Source organism: Ranitomeya variabilis, chromosome 5 (genome assembly GCF_051348905.1).
Source record: "Ranitomeya variabilis isolate aRanVar5 chromosome 5, aRanVar5.hap1, whole genome shotgun sequence".
In the NCBI taxonomy this organism is placed as follows: domain Eukaryota; kingdom Metazoa; phylum Chordata; class Amphibia; order Anura; family Dendrobatidae; genus Ranitomeya; species Ranitomeya variabilis.
In genome coordinates this window covers 31,983,618-31,995,992 of record NC_135236.1, presented here as the reverse complement: position 1 = coordinate 31,995,992, position 12,375 = coordinate 31,983,618, and the positions used below count along the sequence as shown (strand labels likewise).

Here is a 12,375-nt window from a genome sequence, read left to right as displayed (position 1 = left end):
ATCCACAGTGCCCCCATACTGGTACCATCCACAGTGCCCCCCATACTGGTGCCATCCACAGTGCCCCCCATGCTGGTACCATCCACCGTGCCCCCCATACTGGTGCCATCCACAGTGCCCCCCATACTGGTGCCATCCACAGTGCCCCCATACTGGTGCCATCCACTGTGCCCCCCATACTGGTGCCATCCACAGTGCCCCCATACTGGTGTCATCCACAGTGCCCCCCATACTGGTGCCATCCACAGTGCCCCCATACTGGTGCCATCCACAGTGCCCCCCATACTGGTGCCATCCACAGTGCCCCCCATACTGGTGCCATCCACAGTGCCCCCATACTGGTGCCATCCACAGTGCCCCCATACTGGTGCCATCCACAGTGCCCCCCATACTGGTGCCATCCACAGTGCCCCCCATACTGGTACCATCCACCGTGCCCCCCATACTGGTGCCATCCACAGTGCCCCCCATACTGGTGCCATCCACAGTGCCCCCATACTGGTGCCATCCACTGTGCCCCCAATACTGGTGCCATCCACAGTGCCCCCATACTGGTGTCATCCACGGTGCCCCCCATACTGGTGCCATCCACAGTGCCCCCCATACTGGTGCCATCCACAGTGCCCCCATACTGGTGCCATCCACTGTGCCCCCCATACTGGTGCCATCCACAGTGCCCCCATACTGGTGTCATCCACAGTGCCCCCCATACTGGTGCCATCCACAGTGCCCCCCATACTGGTGCCATCCACAGTGCCCCCCATACTGGTGCCATCCACAGTGCCCCCCATACTGGTGCCATCCACAGTGCCCCCATACTGGTGCCATCCACAGTGCCCCCATACTGGTGCCATCCACAGTGCTCCCCATACTGGTGCCATCCACAGTGCCCCCCATACTGGTACCATCCACCGTGCCCCCCATACTGGTGCCATCCACAGTGCCCCCCATACTGGTGCCATCCACAGTGCCCCCATACTGGTGCCATCCACTGTGCCCCCCATACTGGTGCCATCCACGGTGCCCCCATACTGGTGTCATCCACGGTGCCCCCCATACTGGTGCCATCCACAGTGCCCCCCATACTGGTGCCATCCACAGTGCCCCCCATACTGGTGCCATCCACAGTGCCCCCCATACTGGTACCATCCACAGTGCCCCCCATACTGGTGCCATCCACAGTGCCCCCCATACTGGTGCCATCCACAGTGCCCCCCATACTGGTGCCATCCACAGTGCCCCCCATACTGGTGCCATAAATAGTGCCCCCCATACTGGTGCCATCCACAGTGCCCCCCATACTGGTGCCATCCACAGTGCCCCCCATACTGGTGAAATCCACAGTGCCCCCCATACTGGTGACATCCACAGTGCCCCCCATACTGGTGCCATCCACAGTGCCCCCCATACTGGTGCCATCCACAGTGCCCCCCATACTGGTGCCATCCACTGTGCCCCCCATGCTGGTGAAATCCACAGTGCCCCCCATACTGGTGCCATCCACAGTGCCCCCCATACTGGTGCCATCCACAGTGCCCCCATACTGGTGCCATCCACTGTGCCCCCCATACTGGTGCCATCCACAGTGCCCCCCATACTGGTGCCATCCACAGTGCCCCCATACTGGTGCCATCCACTGTGCCCCCCATACTGGTGCCATCCACAGTGCCCCCATACTGGTTTCATCCACAGTGCCCCCCATACTGGTGCCATCCACAGTGCCCCCCATACTGGTGCCATAAACAGTGCCCCCCATACTGGTGCCATCCACAGTGCCCCCCATACTGGTGCCATCCACAGTGCCCCCTATACTGGTGAAATCCACAGTGCCCCCCATACTGGTGACATCCACAGTGCCCCCCATACTGGTGAAATCCACAGTGCCCCCCATACTGGTGCCATCCACAGTGCCCCCCATACTGGTGCCATCCACAGTGCCCCCCATACTGGTGCCATCCACAGTGCCCCCATACTGGTGCCATCCACTGTGCCCCCCATACTGGTGCCATCCACAGTGCCCCCCCATATTGGTGACATCCACAGTGCCCCCCTTACTGGTAACATCCACAGTGCCCCCCCATATTGGTGACATCCACAGTGCCCCCCATACTGATGCCATCCACAGTGCCCCCATACTGGTGACATCCACAGTGCCCCCCATACTGGTACCATCCACAGTGCCCCCCATACTGGTGACATCCACAGTGCCCCCCATACTTGTGCCATCCACAGTGTCCCCCATACTGGTGCCATCCACAGTGCCCCCCATACTGGTGACATCCACAGTGCCCCCCCATATTGGTGACATCCACAGTGCCCCCCATACTGGTGATATCCACAGTGCCCCCCCATATTGGTGACATCCACAGTGCCCCCCATACTGGTGCCATCCACAGTGCCCCCCATACTGGTGACATCCACAGTGCCCCCCATACTGGTACCATCCACAGTGCCCCCCATACTGTTACCATCCACAGTGCCCCCCATACTGGTGCCATCCACAGTGCCCCCCATACTGGTACCATCCACAGTGCCCCCCATACTGGTGCCATCCACAGTGCCCCCCATACTGGTACCATCCACAGTGCCCCCCATACTGGTGCCATCCACAGTGCCCCCCATACTGGTGATATCCACAGTGCCCCCCCTACTGGTGACATCCACAGTGCCCCCCATACTGGTGACATCCACAGTGCCCCCCATACTGGTGACATCCACAGTGCCCCCCATACTGGTGCCATCCACAGTGTCCCCCATACTGGTGCCATCCACAGTACCCCCCATACTGGTGCCATCCACAGTGCCCCCATACTGGTGACATCCACAGTGCCCCCCATACTGGTGCCATCCACAGTGTCCCCCATACTGGTGCCATCCACAGTGCCCCCCATACTGATGACATCCACAGTGCCCCCCATACTGGTGACATCCACAGTGCCCCCCATACTGGTGCCATCCACTGTGCCCCCCATACTGTTGAAATCCACAGTGCCCCCCATACTGGTGCCATCCACAGTGCCCCCAATACTGGTGCCATCCACAGTGCCCCCCATACTGGTGCCATCCACAGTGCCCCCATACTGGTGCCATCCACTGTGCCCCACATACTGGTGCCATCCACAGTGCCCCCCATACTGGTACCATCCACAGTGCCCCCCATACTGGTGCCATCCACAGTGCCCCCCATACTGGTGCCATAAACAGTGCCCCCCATACTGGTGCCATAAACAGTGCCCCCCATAATGGTGCCATCCACAGTGCCCCCCATACTGGTACCATCCACCGTGCCCCCCATACTGGTGCCATCCACAGTGCCCCCCATACTGGTGCCATCCACAGTGCCCCCCATACTGGTACCATCCACAGTGCCCCCATACTGGTGCCATCCACTGTGCCCCCCATACTGGTGACATCCACAGTGCCCCCCACACTGGTGCCATCCACAGTGCCCCCCATACTGGTGCCATCCACAGTGCCCCCCATACTGGTGCCATCCACAGTGCCCCCATACTGGTGCCATCCACCGTGCCCCCCATACTGGTGCCATCCACAGTGCCCCCCATACTGGTGCCATAAACAGTGCCCCCCATACTGGTGACTTCCACAGTGCCCCCCATACTGGTGACATCCACAGTGCCCCCCATACTGGTGCCATCCACAGTGCCCCCCATACTGGTACCATCCACAGTGCCCCCCATACTGGTGACATCCACAGTGCCCCCCATACTGGTGCCATCCACAGTGTCCCCCATACTGGTGCCATCCACAGTGCCCCCCATACTGGTGACATCCACAGTGCCCCCCCATATTGGTGACATCCACAGTGCCCCCCATACTGGTGATATCCACAGTGCCCCCCATACTGGTGCCATCCACAGTGCCCCCCCTTACTGGTGACATCCACAGTGCCCCCCCATATTGGTGACATCCACAGTGCCCCCCATACTGATGCCATCCACAGTGCCCCCCATACTGGTGACATCCACAGTGCCCCCCATACTGGTACCATCCACAGTGCCCCCCATACTGGTGACATCCACAGTGCCCCCCATACTTGTGCCATCCACAGTGTCCCCCATACTGGTGCCATCCACAGTGCCCCCCATACTGGTGACATCCACAGTGCCCCCCCATATTGGTGACATCCACAGTGCCCCCCATACTGGTGATATCCACAGTGCCCCCCCATATTGGTGACATCCACAGTGCCCCCCATACTGGTGCCATCCACAGTGCCCCCCATACTGGTGACATCCACAGTGCCCCCCATACTGGTACCATCCACAGTGTCCCCCATACTGGTACCATCCACAGTGCCCCCATACTGGTGCCATCCACAGTGCCCCCCATACTGGTGCCATCCACAGTGCCCCCCATACTGGTACCATCCACAGTGCCCCCCATACTGGTGCCATCCACAGTGCCCCCCCCATACTGGTACCATCACAGTGCCCCCCATACTGGTACCATCCACAGTGCCCTCCATACTGGTGCCATCCACAGTGCCCCCCATACTGGTGATATCCACAGTGCCCCCCCTACTGGTGACATCCACAGTGCCCCCCATACTGGTGCCATCCACAGTGCCCCCCATACTGGTGACATCCACAGTGCCCCCCATACTGGTGCCATCCACAGTGTCCCCCATACTGGTGCCATCCACAGTACCCCCCATACTGGTGACATCCACAGTGCCCCCCATACTGGTGCCATCCACAGTGCCCCCCATACTGGTGCCATCCACAGTGCCCCCCATACTGGTGACATCCACAGTGCCCCCCATACTGGTGCCATCCACAGTGCCCCCCACACTGGTACCATCCACAGTGCCCCCCATACTGGTGCCATCCACAGCGCCCCCCATACTGGTACCATCCACAGTGCCCCCCATACTGGTACCATCCACAGTGCCCCCCATACTGGTGCCGTCCACAGTGCCCCCCATACTGGTACCATCCACAATGCCCCCCATACTGGTGCCATCCACAGTGCCCCCCATACTGGTACCATCCACAGTGCCCCCCATACTGGTGCCATCCACAGTGCCCCCCATACTGGTGCCTTCCACAGTGCCCCCCATACTGGTACCATCCACAGTGCCCCCCATACTGGTGCCATCCACAGTGCCCCCCATAATAGTGATATCCACAGTGCCCCCCTACTGGTGACATCCACAGTGACCCCATACTGGTGCCATCCACAGTGCCCCCCATACTGGTGACATCCACAGTGCCCCACATACTGGTACCATCCACAGTGCCCCCCATACTGGTGTCATCCACAGTGCCCCCCATACTGGTACCATCCACAGTGCCCCCCTTACTGGTGACATCCACAGTGCCCCACATACTGGTACCATCCACAGTGCCCCCCATACTGGTGTCATCCACAGTGCCCCCCATACTGGTGCCATCCACAGTGCCCCCCATACTGGTGACATCCACAGTGCCCCTTATACTGGTACCATCCACAGTGCCCCCCATACTGGTACCATCCACAGTGCCCCCCATATTGGTGCCGTCCACAGTGCCCCCCATACTGGTAACATCCACAGTGCCCCCCATACTGGTACCATCCACAGTGCCCCCCATACTGGTGCCATCCACAGTTCCCCCCATACTGGTACCATCCACAATGCCCCCCATACTGGTGATATCCACTGTGCCCCCCATACTGGTGCCATCCACAGTGCCCCCCATACTGGTGCCATCCACAGTCCCCCCCATACTGATGCCATCCACAGTGCCCCCCATACTGGTGCCATCCACTGTGCCCCCCATACTGGTGCCATCCACAGTGCCCCCCATACTCGTGCCATCCACAATGCCCCCCATACTGGTGCCATCCACAGTGCCCCCCATACTGGTGCCATCCACAGTGCCCCCCATACTGGTGCCATCCACAGTCCCCCCCATACTGATGCCATCCACAGTGCCCCCCATACTGGTGCCATCCACTGTGCCCCCCATACTGGTGCCATCCACAGTGCCCCCCATACTCGTGCCATCCACAATGCCCCCCATACTGGTGCCATCCACAATGCCCCCCATACTGGTGCCATCCACAGTGCCCCCCATATTGGTGCCGTCCACAGTGCCCCCCATACTGGTAACATCCACAGTGCCCCCCATACTGGTACCATCCACAGTGCCCCCCATACTGGTGCCATCCACAGTTCCCCCCATACTGGTACCATCCACAATGCCCCCCATACTGGTGATATCCACTGTGCCCCCCATACTGGTGCCATCCACAGTGCCCCCCATACTGGTGCCATCCACAGTCCCCCCCATACTGATGCCATCCACAGTGCCCCCCATACTGGTGCCATCCACTGTGCCCCCCATACTGGTGCCATCCACAGTGCCCCCCATACTCGTGCCATCCACAATGCCCCCCATACTGGTGCCATCCACTGTGCCCCCCATACTGGTGCCATCCACAGTGCCCCCCATACTCGTGCCATCCACAATGCCCCCCATACTGGTGCCATCCACTGTGCCCCCCATACTAGTGCCATCCACAGTGCCCCCCATACTCGTGCCATCCACAATGCCCCCCATACTGGTGCCATCCACAGTGCCCCCCATACTGGTGCCATCCACTGTGCCCCCCATACTGGTGCCATCCACAGTGCCCCCCATACTCGTGCCATCCACAATGCCCCCCATACTGGTGCCATCCACTGTGCCCCCCATACTGGTGCCATCCACTGTGCCCCCCATACTGGTGACATCCACAGTGCCCCCCATACTGGTACCATCCACAGTGCCCCCCATACTGGTGCCATCCACAGTGCCGCCATAGTGACATCCAGACGGTGACCGTCCCCATAGTTGTAAAGGCACAGATGATTGGCCTCGGGGAGACCAAAACATCCAACACCGCGGAGACACCATCACGTGTTTCTCAACGCAGTGATCCAGAACACTGCCCCCATCCCTTATGGGAAATATGCAAATGCATGTAGGATAGCTGCGGAGACACCATCACGTGTTTCTCAACGCAAGCAGTGAATATCCAGACCTTTCCCCGGGAAGGAACAACCACGGGAAGGGCAGCATCCCATAAAGGAAACATCCAATACAGGAAAACCACCTATGCCAAGCATGGTATCCATCCACAGACAGCTGTTTCGGGGTGTTTGCCCCTCATCAGTGTGGAGTAGGAATCTGGCTATTAGGAGCAGTGCCTAGTAAAAGGCTGTAAAGGCACAGATGGATACCATGGATGTGGATGGATACCATGCTTGGCATAGGTGGTTTTCCTGTATTGGATGTTTCCTTTATGGGATGCTGCCCTTCCCGTGGTTGTTCCTTCCCGGGGAAAGGTCTGGATATTCACTGCTTGCGTTGAGAAACACGTGATGGTGTCTCCGCAGCTATCCTACAACCGTCCCCATAGTGACATCCAGACGGTGACCGCCCCCATAGTGACATCCAGACGGTGACCGCCCCCAGAGTGACATCCAGACGGTGACCGCCCCCATAGTGACATCCAGACGGTGACCATCCCCATAGTGACATCCAGACGGTGACCGCCCCCATAGTGACATCCAGACGGTGACCGCCCCCATAGTGACATCCAGACGGTGACCATCCCCATAGTGACATCCAGACGGTGACCGCCCCCCATAGTGACATCCAGACGGTGACCGCCCTCATAGTGACATCCAGACGGTGACCGTCCCCATAGTGACATCCAGACGGTGACCGCCCCCCATAGTGACATCCAGATGGTGACCGTCCCCATAGTGACATCCAGACGGTGACCGCCCTCATAGTGACATCCAGACGGTGACCGCCCCCATAGTGACATCCAGACAGTGACCGTCCCCATAGTGACATCCAGACGGTGACCGCCCCCATAGTGACATCCAGACGGTGACCGCCCTCATAGTGACATCCAGATGGTGACCGCCCCCATAGTGACATCCAGACGGTGACCGCCCTCATAGTGACATCCAGACGGTGACCGCCCTCATAGTGACATCCAGACGGTGACCGTCCCCATAGTGACATCCAGACGGTGACCGCCCCCATAGTGACATCTAGGCGGTGACCGCCCTCATAGTGACATCTAGGCGGTGACCGCCCCCATAGTGACATCCAGACAGTGACCGCCCCCATAGTGACATCCTGACGGTGACCGTCCCCATAGTGACATCCAGACGGTGACCGTCCCCATAGTGACATCCAGACGGTGACCGCCCCCATAGTGACATCCAGACGGTGACCGCCCTCATAGTGACATCTAGGCGGTTACCGCCCCCATAGTGACATCCTGACAGTGACTGCCCCCCACATTGACTGTCAGAGTGCCCCCATAATAACACCTAGACAGTACCTATCTCCACAGTGACACCGTAGTCAGAGGTGCACCACAGACATAGACAGCCAGAGTGTAGCATAAAATAACCATGACTGTCGAGCCTGTCCATGACTGTCCCTGTTGTGAGGTCTGGACAATTACAGCCCCCGTAGTGACAGCCAGAGTGGTCTGATAACAAGGCAGGGACTGGAGTACAGATTCCCGATTACTTATACCCCATCCCATTTTTGCCTGTATCCCTACACTACTATGCCTCTTGATCATGGGTTAATAACCAGTGAATTTGGGGCTCCCTGCCCTTTTTTACTCCTTTTTATATATTTAAATACTCTTCGAGACATTCCTCGGGGGCGGGTCTGAGAGAAGCAAGGGAGTGGCCGAAATATCACCCTGCCCATGCTTAGGTTTGCGAAGAGCTGTTTCCATGCTAGGCCTTCAACATTTGGTAACATAAAATAGCACCCATAGAGCTAGAGGGGTGGGAATGGGAAGAGGCATAATTTAAAGCTCTGGGGCCCCAATGCCAAATCTTTAGTAGGGCCCCCTACCTACTATATGCTATTTATATCACTGATGACTTCATATATGGAAGAGGGGTCTCTATGGGCACCAGGACGTGATGGCGACCTGTACACCCCCTGGCCTTCAAAGTTTCTATGTAAATTATTGGACTGCCCCTTTAAGAGAAGCGATTGTCCTCCTCTCGATTGTAAAGTCTGATGTATATATTATTTTAAATTAACGTTACAGTTTGCGAAACCACAAAGAAAACATTTTGGATGTGACGGTGACACCTCTCACAAGTGCTAAGTAAAATGCTGAAGATAATTATCTTAGACCATACGGTATAAATTACTGTCATCGCTCCACCGGGATGGCAGCCAGGAGAAGACTCCACTGTGACCATACTGTGCACGGAGGATAATCATGGGGCCACACGGCAAAAGTGAAAATGGAGCCACCACCCACTGGGAGGTCAACAGTTGACCCATAGCAATAGCCATTGCCCACATTATAGTCACAATGCCCCCATAACAGACACTATAACTTAATAATGATGGCCCTGATGCCCTCTTGGCTACATTTAGGCATTTATTCCGGCCCCGGAACTCTACTAATACCCTCTGTGACCACCCAATGATCGTCTCTGTACTCTCATAGATGCTTTAGTGCCCTAATAACTGCCTTTGTGCCCCCATAGCAAGTTCTATGTCATAATATAGAGACCACCCAATGCCCTTCTCACCCTCTCACCTTTAAGACAAGATCAAAACATATTACTGCAGAGGGTGCTAAGGGTAGTTAGTTAAGGTGCAGAACAAAATATAGAGAACTTGGTAAACATTCCAGGTTTAAGGACAAAAGGCATACTACTCCGGAGGCACTTAGAGTACTTGGGTTTTATTGCAGACAAATGACTATAATGTCCCCACAAATGTCACAGTGTCCCCATAATGAAAGGGGTCCCCTTGTATCAGAACACTCATCGAATCCTGAAAACAGCATATAAGTTCCTAATGGTGGGTGGACTTTATGCAGATTCAATATCAAACAAGATATGCAACTGCAGAGGGTGCTTAGCATACTTAGTTCAGTTAGGGAACATTATGAGATGGGTAACATTGCAAGTTCAAGTGAAAAGAGCATACTGCTGCTGATGGTGCTCAGAGACCTTAGTTTAGTTATATATCAAGTTGCATACTGCCCCAGGTAAACATTTTGGGTTTAAGTTTTAGAACATCTGCTACTGCAAGAAATGCTTAGGGCATTTAGTTTAGTTATAGAACAGACAAGATATGATACTTGGTAAATATTCGAGTTTCTAGGGCAAAAGACATACAGCTGAAGTGGGTACTCAGGGTACTTAGTTTAGTTAGATAACAAATGAGATACTGCCTTGGGTGAACATTTCTAGTTCAATAGCAAAACAAATACTGCTGCAGAGGGTGCTTAGAGCACTTGGTTCAGTTACAATGAGATAGGGCATGTAAACATTTCAAGGTTTAAGGGCAAGACAAACTGCTGCAAAGGGTGCTTAGTGAACTTAGTTAAAGGGTTTTTCACAAAATCACGTTATGCCCTAGCTAAAATATAGGGGATAACTTGCTGATCACTTGGGGTCTAACAAATTGGACCTCCAGTGGTCCAGAGAAATGGACTCTGGAACTCTGTGGATGGTGCTCTGCAAAGCCCTGTCTTGATTGGACTGGAGGTACACATGCTCAGCCTCCGCTAAATTCATTGTCAACTACCAGAAAGACAGTGCCTTAATTTTTCTTTCTCCTGTGGTCCTATGGACTATATATGGAGCAGAAGCCAAGCATGCATATCTCATCTCGTTTCAAGATGAGACTGCCCCGTTATTTGAGTTTCGGTGTCACATCTTGGTGATTGCTGGTGGGGTCACAGCTTTGATATCACCAGCGATCACCTAGTTATCCCCTATCCTACGGATGAAGTTTAACTTGTGTTTTTGGTAAAAAATATTTTTTGTTTTGGTAACAATCTATTACATTTAAGAGAAAGAGATTTTACTGCAGAGGGTACTTAGAGTACTTAGTTTTGTTACAGACCAAATGAGATCGTGGGCTCCTGGTAGCTTTCCAGTTTTACCTAACCGCTTAGACCACAGTCCAGAGCCTCTCACCTGGCCAAATCAGATCTCATAGTGTGCACTGATGAGGGTCAATAGCCTGAAACACCATGTCTGCAAACTGAGATTCTGATTGGGCTTTTATCCTAAGTCCTATTCCAATGCAGTTTTAAGAGCAAGTGACATACCACTGCAGAGGATGATTAGGATGCTTAGTTCAATTTTAGAATAAATGAGATGGGACACCTCTTAATTCAGCAATTGAAGATCTCAACTATTGTTTTTTGAACAGTAGCCCACGTGCCCAATCCCCCTACTATCTTGCAAGCACCGCAGTCCAGCACTAGTCTTGAAGAATGCGCCTTCCGTCATTCACCTGTCTTTTCTAAACTTGGCGCTTTTCCTCCGCTCTTGCTATGAACCTTGTGGAAACTCCATGCCACTAGTCACCCATTTTGCAATCCATGATCATCAGAAGCGCCTCTATAATTCTTCAAGAACTACTTATAGAACATCCTGCTGAGAGTCTAGTACGAGTAAAAATGGCCGGTCAGAAGAAGAGACCCAAAAATTACTTAAAATCAGCCTGGAAGTAGCTCAGGGTGAAACGTGCGTCGGAGTGAGGGGGGACACCCGGACTATCCTTTCTTCATGCGGTCTCATTTGCACTAGGTAAGATGACTTGTATGTGTTGTACCACTACAGCCACCGATGCTTTGCTATATTTATGACAGCCACTTACCTGGCATATTAGTCTTTATTGGCCGCTCGTCTCTGCACCTCCTATACTCGGGATTATACAGGTCGTTATTGTGTTAGTCATTGCCACTTGATAGTGGATAATGCTGGGGTTCCCTGTACAGGGTACTTTCTGTCTTCTACGGTCATTAGCTATTTAGAATAATTTTGTGTGATTATAATAAAAGCTTTCTGATTTTAAGTAATTTTTGGTTCTCTTCTTCTGACCGGCCATTTTTACTGGTTCAGTTTTGTTGTCTATCTATCTGAGGTGCCAGTATTGTCATTTGTGGATGTACTTTTGATTTACCGAGAGTCTGGTACGCCAAGCCTGCCAAACCCAAGATGAATAATGTGATGATGGCACCTCAATTATTTTATTGCTAGCATCAGGTCTTACGTCTGAAACCAAGACCTTCCTGAGTTCTGGTGTGACAATATCTGAGCTGTGCCATGGATATAGGACTGTATGTGCCCATACTTGCCAGTAGTTAACAGCACACAGCTTCTACCCGTGGAAAATCTGTGAAATATCTGCCAAGGAGATATCTAGTGCTGAAGTAGGTTCTGGTGGAGACCTCCTGATGCAGTACACTTTATCTTGTATTGCCTCATCAGCATTGGCATCTCGTATTCTGGTGGACACAAGACATTCACGCTATGAAGAATAACCAGAGTATAAAGGAACAAGACAGAAGAAGAATCGACGTCTT

General features: G+C 54.3%; 1 long non-coding RNA gene across 1 annotated transcript in view; it reads left to right on the top strand.

The window, feature by feature from the left end:
* LOC143774251 (uncharacterized) overlaps nt 1-12,375 on the top strand; it is a 129,850-nt gene that overhangs the window by 732 nt on the left and 116,743 nt on the right. The window lies entirely within an intron of this gene.